We start from the raw sequence: 13,630 nt of genomic DNA, 5'->3' as shown, positions 1-13,630 counted from the left end.
TGCTCTAAGTCAAATTTCCTGAATGGATGAGTTGGGAAACAGTCTGCATAGTCCTTGGAAGGGAACAGACACATGTGGAGAGGGCATTGGCAGGAAGGTCAGGAATGTCCTCAGAGCCAGGATCCTAGTTCTGTCACTGTTCCACTTAAGTGATACAGGCCTTTCAGCAATTCACAGACACATTCTTAGCCTTAGTTTTATCACTCATAAAAATGATAAACAACTTTATCCTTCAGAACATTTATGAGGATGTGAAGAGTATTTTATTCTTCACTGCAGGTGTTGTGTGATCAGTAAACAATGTGGATGGTAATTGTCCATGGTGTTTTTGGTGGTGTTGCAGCAGGCTCAGCAAATACTTCTTTTAACAGTCACCTTCCCTTTCTCCAGGCTGTGACAAATTATGCATCCATATGCTCTTAAAATGCCTTGTACTCAGGAGTTTCCCAATTGTCACAGAATCCAGCTCATGTCCACCATCTGATTCAAGCTGTAAAAACAAAACCAACAACAAACAAACGAACAAACACATTCCACAGAAGTATCATTGGTAGGTAGCTCTTAGTCAAGTAACAAGTGTCTCTGAGTGTTGGGAAAGAAGGAAGGGTAATGTCAAAAGAGATATCACAAATTCAAACACAAAATTTAAGCATTTAAAGTTTTAGAGGGAAAAAATAATGTCTGTCTCTTAGAAGTTATATGCTTTAAAAGACAACTGTATGCTCACCAAAGGAGAGTGTTCCTTCCTTCTCCCACTTGCAGAAAATATCCTGCCTAAAACTGTTGACAGATTGATGCAGCCACTCTCTCTCTTAGAGATGACAGCAGATTTCTTTCCAGAGTTGACAAAGGATACCACAGACCACTGACAGAAAGAATCCAAGCTTGCCTTTTTGTTTACCAGAAGATCCTGTGGAAACGTTGCTGATGAAGTTTCTTACATTTTTGTCCTTCCTTTTGTCTTGTGTTCTTTTATTTTTTTTTTCCTTTTTGTGGTTCATAACAGATTCACCTTCTAATTACTACTTCTTCAGATAATCAAAAGGGCTCCCTTGGCCTTCTCTGATGTAGGATTCATTTGTGCCAGGCACTAAGGGCTCTTTGTTTTGCAAGATTCCTATGTCCATTAGGGTTCAATGGAGCCTTTGCTGGCAGACAATAGTCATGATCTGCAGCCTTTCTGCTTGGCTAACCACTCCATCAATGCAAACACCGAAAAGCAAGGGAGAAGATTCATATTACCAAAAAGAAAAAAAAAAAAAGAAGTAACAAGAAAAGAATCAATGAAAAGGGTTGCACAGTTCAGTTCAGGGAGACTGTGCCATGAGTCTTTTGATGAGTCTTCTTTCTCTAATCTTTCTCCAGATAGAGCAAATGGCACTGCCTAAGCATGGTGCCGCCCACTGATGCTATTGTGAACCAAAAGATGATCCTGATGCTGTCTCCCTGAGAGAGATGATCTGAAAGCCTGCTTTCTCTGGACTCACTTTAATGAGTTCTCTAACAGCACTGCTTTCATTACACCCTTTTGTTCTGCCGTCAGAGATGAGTTTAGACAACAGTTAGTCAAGAGCCATGGCATTTATCGATTGGATAAACATGAGCCTGAGATTTGGTTGTGCGCCTCTTAAACCTGCCAGCTCCCATTTTTGCTTATCAGTCAGCCTGGTTTGCCTCCCACTTGCTGCATGGAAATGCTGTCCTTTGATCTGGGAGGGCTTTCATGAAGGCTAGGAGTGGGGCGATGGCAACTCAGATGGCCTAATTCTAAAAATATTCTCAGACTCTCCTAGGTTTCATTAATGGATAAATAAGAGCATATGAAATTAGAATGTTTCTACTTGTCAAAGAATGTGAACTGCTCCAGACAAATATTGAACTGATTTAATGAATATCCAGTGAAGTTTTTGGTTGAAAGTCCTAAGAACATAGTATTCTGTAGTTTGAATAGAGCAAAAGTTTCAGTATTTAATAAGATTAACAAGAAGCTTGCATATGTGTAAGTTTGGAAGGAATTATTCACTTTGAACAAGAGATCACAAACTTTTTCACCCAATACACCTAAAAATACCAGCTAATTTTTTTTTTTTTTTTTGCAGAGTGGTTCTTCCCACATTAAAAACTACAATTATCTGAATTTTTAGAAAATTCCAAATTCAATAACGAGTTTTGAAAAAATATTTCCATACTCACGCTCTACCCAAGATCCAACCAGGGTTTCAAGCCATGGAGCTGAAAGTTCATTGAATTTGGAATTTTCTAAAATTTCAGTTAATTCTAATTTTTACTGATTTTATTGTATACTCAGATTGGAAAATCACGTGACATAGGCTGTATAATAGGATCAACAGAACCTTCTAATTATGGTGGTTTCTGAATCCCACTAGGATAAAAAGAAAAAAATGATGTTGGGCACAAACATTCCTAAAAATAGCACCTTGGCATTTAAGAAGACAACAGATGTAGTAATGTTTTTTTGACTTTCACCTACCCTTTCCTCTGAAGCAGATGGATAAAGAAACCATCTTGTCTTCCTTACAAGCAGGTCATAAGAGACCCAAGTGAAGAGGGTCATTGTATATGTGGGCAAAGGAATGTGTTCTTATTGCTGAAGACATGGGAAATTGGAGAGTAATATGAGCAAGTAACCTTGTTAAGTTGTCCTTAATGCATTACCAATATATCTTCCCCACTCTGGCCAATCATCTGTCCTCATAACTATTCACATCTCAATCGAATGGCACAAATATACATAGGTTTCTCTGTCTGCTTCCTTATTTTCCTTCCTCCTCCTCTCCAGTCCTCCATCCTCCTTCACCCCTTCTACCTCCTCCTTCCTCAATCCTCTCATCACTTCTCCTTCTCCCTCATATTTCAATACTATAGCTACTGAGAATGTAAAATATGAAAGTCGCTTTTTCTTAACCAGGTGGTAAACACTAAGAAGTCTTTGATTTCTCCTGTGGTTAACTAGCCATGTTTGTTTCTTTCTTCAGAAAGCATTCCAGAATGATGTGACTTGTGGAAGTGCATATAATGATTGACTTGTTTTATTTGGCTGATATTCCTGCTCAGATGTTTAGATAGTCAACCCAAAGTGGCCACATTGCCATTGAACATAGAAAGATTCTTAAGCCTACAGCAGCAACACTCTCAGGAATGACAATTCTTTCATATGTTCAAATTTCTCCTAAGACAGAGAAAACCAGAGAGAAGAAGGCAGAAAAGCAACTAGCAATTGAATTTCTCCCTGAAAATAACTACTCTTTTCACTGGAGCATCTGTCTGGTCTGTCAGCTTTAGGGTTATTAATAGACATTTGAAAAGTTGTGCAGGTGCTGGGTGTGGTGGCTCATGCCTTCAATCCCAGCAGTTGGGAGGCAGGGGCAGGTGGATTTCTGTGAGTTCAAGGTCAGTTTGGTCTACATAGAAAGTTTCAGGCTAGCCAACCCTTCAGAGAGCCTGTTTTAGAAAAAGAAGAGGAGATGGGAAAGGCTAGGAAGGGCTTTTAAATGGTCTTCTCATCTGGGATACAGGATATGCTTAGGATTTTTCAATATAGCAAAATAACATTAATGTCCCTATCCCATCTGGAAAAGAAGAAACTCTTACAAACTCAGGTGATGTCTTGCAACCAACAGGAGGTCCTTCTGATATGTTTTGTGGTTAGGCAATGAGGAATGAGGGAAACTGATGTTGTTGGCCTTTTGAATTAAGACTGAGTGCCATTACTTAGAACAGTGGTTATCTACATTTCACATTAGAGAGTAAAAACAACATAGTTACACATTTTATGATTTTGTTGATTAGTTGTTGTAAGGATATGACACTAGAGTTTTCTTTAATACCAGGCATTTTATGTTATCTTGATAACATGGATTAGTTATACATATTATTGGGATACCCTATGGTAGTTCTTTCATGTTTCCATCACCCATTGACCAAGTAGAGATAATCCTTACTATACTTTTTATTTGGAGTCTTTTAACTTCTCTCCAAAACTGCATAATAGATTTCTGTGAACAAGCCATACTCCACTGTACTACAAATTACCAGAAATTACCTTTGTATATAACTGTGTTTGGCTTTTGGGTCTTCATTTATGAAGACTCCCATGTCATGTGAAACAACACTAAATGAATCTGTATTTTTTTCCATTGCTAGTCTGACTGTCTTAGTTAGGGTTTCTGTTCTTGTGAAGAGACACCATGACCATGGCAACTCTTATAAGCATTTATTTGGAGCTGGCCTATAGTTGATGTTTAGTCCTTTATCATCGTGGCAGGAAGCATGGTGGCACACAGGCAGACATGGTGCTGGAAAAGCAGCTGAGAGTTCTACATCTGGATCTACAGGCATCAGGAAGACAGAGTGACCCTCCGGCCAGGCTTGAGCTTCTGAAACCTGCCCTTAGTGACACACTTCCTCCAATAAGGCCACACCTACTCCAACAAGGACACACATCCTAGAAGTGCCACTCCCTATAAGCCAATGAGGGCCATATTCTTTCCAACTACCACACTGACCTTTTAAACCTAGGGTTCTCTTCCATGAGCCTAAACAAAGCCAAAGAGCCGAGGAATGAAACTGGTCACCTGATATTTTTAAAAAGTTACTGTTTGACAGTTTCATATATTTATATAATGACTTTTAGTCATTTTCTTACATACCCCATTCTTCTCCTTCATCCACTCCCTTCTTATCAACAAGTCTCCCCCCCAACACACACACAACTCCATGTCTTTTTTGTATCTGGACCTTTGAATTTTATAAGAGTTGCTTTTCTAGGCATAAATGGAAGGTTATTTAGTGGGACAAGAATAATGCATTCATGACTATACTGGTGAGGAAAAATGACTCCCCTTGCCTAAAACCATTTATTGCCTGTAGTTACTCTTGTAGGGGTGGGACCTCATGGGAATATCCATTTTCCATGATATAGTGTTTCTTTAAAAGCTCCCTAGGAGGTTCTGGTATCCAGTGAGAACTGAGGACTACACTCTCAGGATGTAATCCAATGAGAAGCTTGAATTCAGTGTTAAGAACAATGTCTCATACCTGAGAACTGACTGAAAAGGTGATTTTGATTTATGAGATTCTGAACGTCTTCCCAATGTACTTGACATTGATGAAGCTGAACAAACACTGGCTGTAAGTTTTCATATTGCATAAGAAATAGTTTAAAATAGCTCCCAAATTTAGGGTCTGAGGGCTACCATGAGGAAGCCTGTGATGTAAGAAAAAAATATTTTCTAAGGATTTGTCTGCTTTAACTACTCCATATTTTAATATCTGTTGTAAAGGACATGTGATATATGACTTCATGATGCTTAGAAGATATGAAATAATGAGTGAAAATCAAGAGAATACATGTTTCTTCTTATTTGAGAGATGTAAGCTGAATACCCAGTTACTAAATCCTTGTATTCTGTCCAACCCCTAGCTAATTCCACATCTTTCACTACAAGAAAAAGGTGGCAATACCATTACTATTTTTAATAAGGCCATGGCTTATTACAGCTCATTTGTACTAAGGTAATAATTTGTAATACTACACATTTAGTGTTGGTCACATCATTGCTCATGATGCTACACCATCATTTTCATGAATCCTAGTGTTGTATGAAAGAGCATCAAACCAAACTGCTTGTTATTATTTCATTAAGATGATCAAAATTGGCTGCCCAGGGTGGCCCAACTCAGCTGCCATCTGGGACCAGGTCCAGCACTGTAGGTCAACCCCAACACCTATTCCATCTCTGAGCCACTGGACTGTGTAGAGGAGTGGGTGCTGCAGAACCAGATCTGTAAGCACATCATCACCCCCAAGATAAAGATTTGAAGCATGGCTGTGATCACTGAAGTATTGGTGATGGTCTGGTATGCTTCAGAGACCAGAGGCTTTGAGCCAGACTGTGCTGCCACCTGAAGCCACATTGATGTCTGGTAGCCTGGCGTTGCTAGGGACAGTGTTGGTGTCCATGGCCCGTACTGCCACCAGAGACCATGCTGAGGTCCATGGCACATGCTGATACAGGAGGCCACATAGATGCCTATGGTCCATGCTGTCACCAGATACAATTTGGAAGACTGGTCCATGGTCATAAAGAACGAGGAAGCTTCTTCTGAAGTATGGCTGCAGACTTATAGCTGAGAAAAAGACATAGAAGGCTTCTGTAGTGACCCTCTCCCCAAACAAAATAACAACCTAGATGGGAAGCCAGCAAAGAGAACTCTTCAAAATTGTGACAAGGATGTTGAAGTGTAGCTCTCCACAATTGATGGCTTCGGGTGGGGGACAGGGTGGGGAAGGACTCACTTTTCTTTAAGGGGCTGGCCACTAGGAATTTGACCATGCTTCATTGTCTATACGGGCAACACAATTTGAACTTTAAAAATTTTGGGGGGAGGGTGGGGAGACCACAATGGTGGGAAAGTGGACCTGTAAAGACTGGAAAGTAAGGGTGATCGGGATCCATTATGTGAAATTTCCAAATAATCAATAAAAATATTCTGTCAAAAAAGGTGATAAAAATTCAAGTTTTACCCACTGTATGCAGTAATATCTGAACAGCAGTTTGCTGTTATGATCACATCAAATTCAATATTAAACGTTTTATAGTGTAAACATAGGGTACACATCATCTAGCCCACGCCTACCTCTAACCATTGTGTTGCTGGAATATGAACTGATCTCTGTGCACCACCTTCAAAAAGGATCACAGCCGGAGGCTGTGCTGAGCACCAGATGCTCGAAGCGCACTTAGTACCTGGCACTCTATCACACTCCAGCTACAAAACTGGTCATAACACGAAAGTGCCAGGATTGCACATGGGCCGTCACAAGGTTCAGTGTGTGGATTATCCATAGCCAGGGGCCCTGACTTGGCCTGCATCTCACTTGATTAAAATTGTCCCCAAATCAACGTGTTCAATCTGTTCTCACAGTCCATTTCTTGTGATCTTGTGAAAGAAACATAATGCCAGAAAGCCAGAATAACCTACCCACTTGCCTGCTGCTTTTCTAGTATCCAGGTTTGACAGACAGATGAGCCTATACTCATGTGTCTTTGAATTCGACAAGATATCTGACCAATTTAGTGTGATAGGTGAGTATCCATAGAGTGTCTCAGAAGGCAATACTGAGGCCTGTATGGACCCTTGTTCCGGGTTAGGGGCATCCCACTCAGATAGCAATGTTGGCTCTGACCAGCCCTGAATACCCAAGAGGATATTATGCATGAGCCCATGGCAGAATCTCAGCTGTGTGGATCTAAGATTATTACTGCAGGCTCATTGTAGGATTTTGTATCTCAAGGATTGCTCATGGATAACAGTAAAGTGAATCAGAGAATAGAGGATGTATCCACCGTTGTTAGCCTCTAATTGTACAAAAAAGTATCACTCTCATTTTTATAAATGCCAACAATGTTTCCCACTTTAGAAACCAAACTATATAAAGGTCTTGAAGGGATATATAGCATTTCACAAACCTTCCACTTGAGGTTTTGAATATCTATCCTATATGTGGTATAAGAAATATAAACCATATTTTATAGTTTTGACAACAAAGACAAAGGTAGATCTCTTAATGGAACTCTGTGCCCATCAGGAGTTTGTAGAAATGGCTCACTAGAACTTGAGGTATAATGAGCCAAGAAAAGCAGTCTAACATATAGCCATTTTAATAAATTTCATAATACTATTTCATATACAAAAATCTTCTTCCTTGTTAATAAACACATTGTGAGATCTCTTAACTGCTTGTCTTCTCAGACTTACTGATCTTCTAGATTTTGTGCTTTCATATTTAAAAATTAGAAAGCACTAAATCAGATTCCCAGAAGTAATAATTTCATAGCTAATCTGTATCTTCCTACAGTTCATCTAATCATTATTTGATCAGATATAACTCCCACAGAGTTATTGTCTCATAGGAGTGAAAACATTAATGATTTTCTTTTCAAAGTGAGCTCACTTATTAATGAATAATGCTTGCATGTAAGAAGCATTTTCTCACTGGCATCCATGGTGTTTCTCTCTTGCTTTTTGCTGAAGTCATTTATAAATAATGTGCAATACTGTTTCACAAGAGAGGGGTGCTTAAAACAAAGACGATGGGGGATGACTTAGAACTCAATGTGCAATTACTAAAACAAAACAAATAATAGATATTGGGAAAACAATTTGCCATTGTACAACTAAAACCATGCTTGATAATAAAAGAGGAACAAACGAAACTCACTAATAAGAGGAAGGTGTTGCAAATTGTCAAAAGACTTAATAGGTAGTATTAGGCATTTCACACGCATTATCTAAATTATTTGTTTTAGTTTCAACCCAAGTACATTTCGGTTTAAAGAACAAACAACTCAAATCAATAAATATTTATTAGTGCCTCTGATGCTTAGACAAGGTAGTAAGCTGAGTTAGGCAATATCAAAATTAGTCAGTCATACCCAATTTATTTAACAAAATTGACTGAATAGTTTACTTAATCACAGAAGTATCTGTCTAGACTGCAGACTATTAGCTTTTAAGAACAACTTAAGAAGGCATTCAATATTTGGATCAATATGATTAGACAAAAGGATTTGCCATTTTTATTAATATTTTCTTAAGAAATGGAAAAAAGTTAACATGAAAAATTAGAAATTGGTTGTCATTCAAGAAAATATATGTGATTTTTCAGAAAGTCAAATGGAAATTTCATATATATGCTGACTAAATTAATTTAGGATTATTATTGTATTCAAAAAATTATAGTTTTAGATATATATGAAAATGTCATTTATTTCCCAAATGTCAGTGTATTATATTACTTTTATCCCTCTGAAAATAAAATAACTGAATAAGATTGTATTGAAGAGCAAGTAGAATCATATTATGAAGTGTCACAGAAAAGCATTGGATAAATATGCAAGCACATCTGGGAAGCCAAAGGGACATGTGATTCAATGTAGGGCATTAAATGATTAACCAGCTCAGTCGTGTTGTCTTTTAAATTATTGTCATATATATTTGTAAGTACTAAAATGGAATACAGTTCAAATTGGGTGACATTTTACCACCCAGCAGGAGAAGAATAACAATACTTTTGCAGGATTTCTTTTCATTAAGTTCTTACCACAACATGTAAATAAGAAGGGAACAAATAATTTTGCCTCTGAAGAATTATGTCACTCCTTTAGGGAATTGTCATTAGTGACACCTGCCATTTACCAAGCCAGACACTTGGGAGTTTGTGAATAGCACCATAGAATGTTGGCAAGAACCCTAAGCAAAACATCATTCCCATTTTACAAAATAAGCAGCTTCAACCCAAGCAATTTAGGGATTTAGCCTCAAATCCTATGGCTTGCTGTGGGATGTTCTGTATGGCAAATGTGTTGCTCTGATTGGTCAATAAATAAAATACTGATTGGCCAGTGGCTAGGCAGGAAGTATAGGCAGGACTAACAGAGAGGAGAAAAGAAAGAACAGGAAGGCAGAAGGAGTCACTGCCAGCTGCCACCAGGATAAGCAGCATGTGAAGATGCCGGTAAGCCACGAGCCACGTGGCAAGGTATAGATTTATGGAAATGGATTAATTTAAGCTATAAGAACAGTTAGTAAGAAGCCTGCCACGGCCATACAGTTTGTAAGCAATATAAGTCTCTGTGTTTACTTGGTTGGGTCTGAGTGACTGTGGGACTGGTGGGTGACAAAGATTTGCCTTGACTGTGAGCAAGGCAGGAAAACTCTAGCTACAAACGAAGTTTGATTAAAAATTATAATTGGCCTATTGTTACAGTTTCTAAACTCTGTCAAAGGTATTTTGATGAACTAGTTAGAAAAGCTATACTTTGCCTACAGTTTGAGAAGACACAGTCTATTATGATGGGGAAGATATAGGAGCTGGTGACTCTTCGGTGGGTAGAGAATGTATAGCAGTTTCTGTTATATAGTGCTGATCATACAGCAGAAAGTTTGGTCAGATTTGGCCCCGATTATAACCCATAGGCTCTGCCCCTATGGTCCTGTAAAGGCTCTATAACTTCTCAATACAGCAGCACCAGCTTGGGGCAATGAGAGCAAACATTTCACGTGCAAACCCTAACAGAACCCTTCTCCTCAGTGTGTTAAAGGTTGATGCAGAGCTATCTTTCTTCATGAGACTAAAATTAGTACATTAAAAATACTGAATAACAACATGAAGATAAAGAGGTATGTCTTGATTATCTGTCCAGGAATATGTGGAGAAACTGACTCACTGTATATCTATTTGGATTTCAAGAAGGTGTAAAAAGATGATGTATAAATTCTAGATGGTTCAAAAACAAAAAAGCTCTTATGCTGCTTTTGATCTAGTCCAGCTTCCTGGAGCCTTTGTGACCATACTAGAACCCTATAGCTTACCCACATCCAGACTGAACTAGTTTTTCAGTTCCCAGATTGTATTGTGACATTGTTTTTATAAGCATGGAAGTTTGTTGTTGTTTTTAGAAATTCTGGTTTGAGAAGTCTCAGAGACATCAGGGGAACTTTGTAAGATAAGGAATCACATATTTCAAATTACATAATCAGAGAGCAGGACTGGTGGTATCGTGGCTACAGGATTTACCTGGAAAGGAACCCCTCCAGGAAGATATTTCCTTCTTTGAAATTCTCTGTGGATTTATTCCCTGACACATAGTCATTGATTCAGGGCTGTCACATACTCGTGTATGATTGTATGCTCACGTACTCTAAAGAATTTCTACGATGTCTACAACAAGATCATAGCTATACTGTGGCCCCTCAAAATTTTCATCATTTAAGATATCATAAATAAATGTAACATATTTTTAATTATATACATAATTATATTAGACTTGAATCATTGCAAAAAATTATGCATTCAAAGCACCAGCACCTTATATTGAATGGGTAAAATCTGGCCTATTGCGAGTGTCAGTTAGGGATCCCAGAGGCCTCCCTTGGAAGGGCTCTATGAAAGGCTTAAATGCTTCTGGAAAAAGAGAGGATTTAACACAAAATATTTATATAAGTAAAAGGCATATCTTCCAAAGTAGTTGATGTCATGCAAGGCAGAATGGTAGAATGGGCCACAGTATAGCTATGATCTCATTAAAGACATCACAGAAACTCCTTAGAGTTGGGTAAGGGTACAATCACGTACTAGTATGTGATAGTCCTGAATTAATGACAGTATATCAGGGAATAATTCCACAGAGATTTTCAAAGTAGAAAATATCTTCCTGGAGTGGTTCATTTCCAGGTATATCCTATAGCAACTGATCTACCAGGCCTGTTCTGTGATTTTGTAATTTGAGATACGTGGTTTCTTATCTTACAAAGTTCTCCCTGATGTCTCTGAGACTTCTCAAACCAGAGTTTCTAAAAATAAACATTTCCGTGCTTATAAAAACAGTTTCATGATTGCAAAGAATTCACACAAACACTTTCCTATCTATAGAAACAAAGAAAAATTTCCCAGAAGAAATTTATCATTTTTTAATGAAACTAAATATCACAGTGATTTTCTTCTTTTGAATGGCCTTTTCATATGTCCCCAATGCATAAAAAACACTTAAGAGTAGAAGACGATGTTCCTTATATTTTTTTGTTTGTTTGTTTTTTGAGACACAAACACAAGGGTCTCACTACACACCTCTGGTTGTCCTGGAAATCACTATGTAGTCCAGGTTGTCCTTGTACTTACTGAGATCCTCATGCCTCTGCCTCCTGAGTACTGGGATTAAAAGTGTGTGTCATCACAGCAGACTTTTTTTTGTCATCTTTACATTTATCTCCACTGTACACATATGGATCTTTACTCACATTCAGGACTGGAGTTTTCTAAACATGAAGAGGGAGACCAAAAAGCTTTAACATACATTATGTATACCACGTAGACATAATCTCAGTAGAGTCTCTGCTGGTTGTATATGTTCTATATGTTCTTGCTTATTATTTGGATTTCTTTCTTTCTTTCTTTCTTTTTTTTTTTTTGGTTTTTTGAGACAGAGTTTCTCTGTGTAGCTTTGCGCCTTTCCTGGAACTCACTTGGTAGCCCAGGCTGGCCTTGAACTCACAGAGATCTGCCTGGCTCTGTCTCCCGAGTGCTGGGATTAAAGGCGTGCACCACCACCACCACCACCCGGCTATTTCAATGTAATAGCCAAGTGCTGGAGAACAGGGAAGCCCTATTTGCTCCTTCCTGGCCCAGCCCACTGAAAGATGGGGTGAAAGAGTTCTGAATTCATTTGAAGGAGCACTGCTGGTCCATGAAGTTTTCTGAATCCCTCTGAACGCTGAGGTAAAAGAGAAGAAAACTTGTGCTTATCCCAGACCTCTCACAGAAAGATTTTGACTACCACTATCACTGCATTCTCTTCAAACACATGCTTGTGGAGTCCTAGTGTGACTATTCAATGGAGAAGATTTACCTGAATGGATTGAACGCAGCAGAAGTTGGCAGACATTTACATCATGTGCGGTCATCTCTAGAGAATATGGAAGCCAGGCGGGCAGGCGAGCGGGAGGGCATGCAGGCAGCTGATGCTGTTGGGTAACTAAGGGACACTTGAAAGTCCACAGGTTGACACTACTTCAGAGCTGGCAGGCATCAAAGCATCATTAATTATTCTCTCCACCGTTGTTTTCCTTCGACAGTCTGCCTCACACCTCACAGGCAACCAGGGAGACAGGCTAGATAGAATGTTCCCAGCCAAGGAGGAAGAACAAAGGGGAGGGTAGAGTATGTGCAGTTTTCAATACACCAAGGGACTGTGTAGTCCTCTTAAATTCCAAAGCACTTGAAAGGACGGGGGTTAAAATAGAATGGCAATTGTCCCAAGGGCAAGGACAGCAACCAGAATAGTCAGAGCCTTCTTCTATACTTGGCTCGGGGAAGTGGAGCCAAGTCTATTCATATACCTGAGAGGGATTTCTTTCTTAAGTGCTATCTCTCCAGGAAGCCAAGCAAAATTACAAAGAGGGAGAAATCACCCTTGCTCCAGTGATGTGTAAGGTAGAGCTTTTTACCATGGCATCAGCTTCTATGTACTTCCAGGAAGAGGGAGAAAAATGGGCATGGTTGTTGATTAATAAAAATTGTTTTGCTGATTGACTGACAGGCTTATGAATTTGTCACTGACACTGTGTGGATGATGCCAGGTCACTGTTGTAAGAACATATAATGCAACTACAAAGTGACTATCATCCAGGACATTATAAAGTTAACAACTTGAAGCTGAAAATATTAAAGAATATAAAGAGTCCTTATAATAAGCCAAATATTAGTTGTGAACACATGGTACTTTAAACTAAGATCTATAGCTAGGTGTTAAGGATAAATGGCATCTCATCACAGCTCCTGGAGAGTTTGGAGAAGTGCCTATCAATGAAGGCTGCAATAAGCATGGTATGTTTCGTCCAGTTCCAAAATTTAGCAGTCTTTTGTATCCTGAAGCAGGACACACAATTCTCAATATAGCTTCTGGTTTTTAACCACCCTACATTTGAAAAAAAAAAAAACAGGGGCAGATTAGAAATGTAATATTTATCTTTTCTGACATATCATCAATAAAAATATCATTGTATCCAGTTTGGAATGCATTCAGTATAAAGGAACAAGGCAGTGTGC

The 13,630-nt window shown here is 38.7% G+C and overlaps 1 long non-coding RNA gene across 1 annotated transcript; it reads right to left on the bottom strand.

The window, feature by feature from the left end:
* Positions 1 to 209: 209 nt before the first annotated feature.
* Positions 210 to 13,112, bottom strand: LOC114708625. Its single transcript, XR_003736830.2, has 2 exons — positions 12,432 to 13,112; positions 210 to 490 (listed from the first exon to the last, which is right to left on the bottom strand). It is a non-coding gene; the product is annotated as an uncharacterized LOC114708625 (long non-coding RNA).
* Positions 13,113 to 13,630: the final 518 nt, after the last annotated feature.

Source organism: Peromyscus leucopus, chromosome 19 (assembly GCF_004664715.2).
Source record: "Peromyscus leucopus breed LL Stock chromosome 19, UCI_PerLeu_2.1, whole genome shotgun sequence".
Lineage (NCBI taxonomy): Eukaryota > Metazoa > Chordata > Mammalia > Rodentia > Cricetidae > Peromyscus > Peromyscus leucopus.
This window is presented reverse-complemented; position numbering and strand designations above follow the sequence as displayed.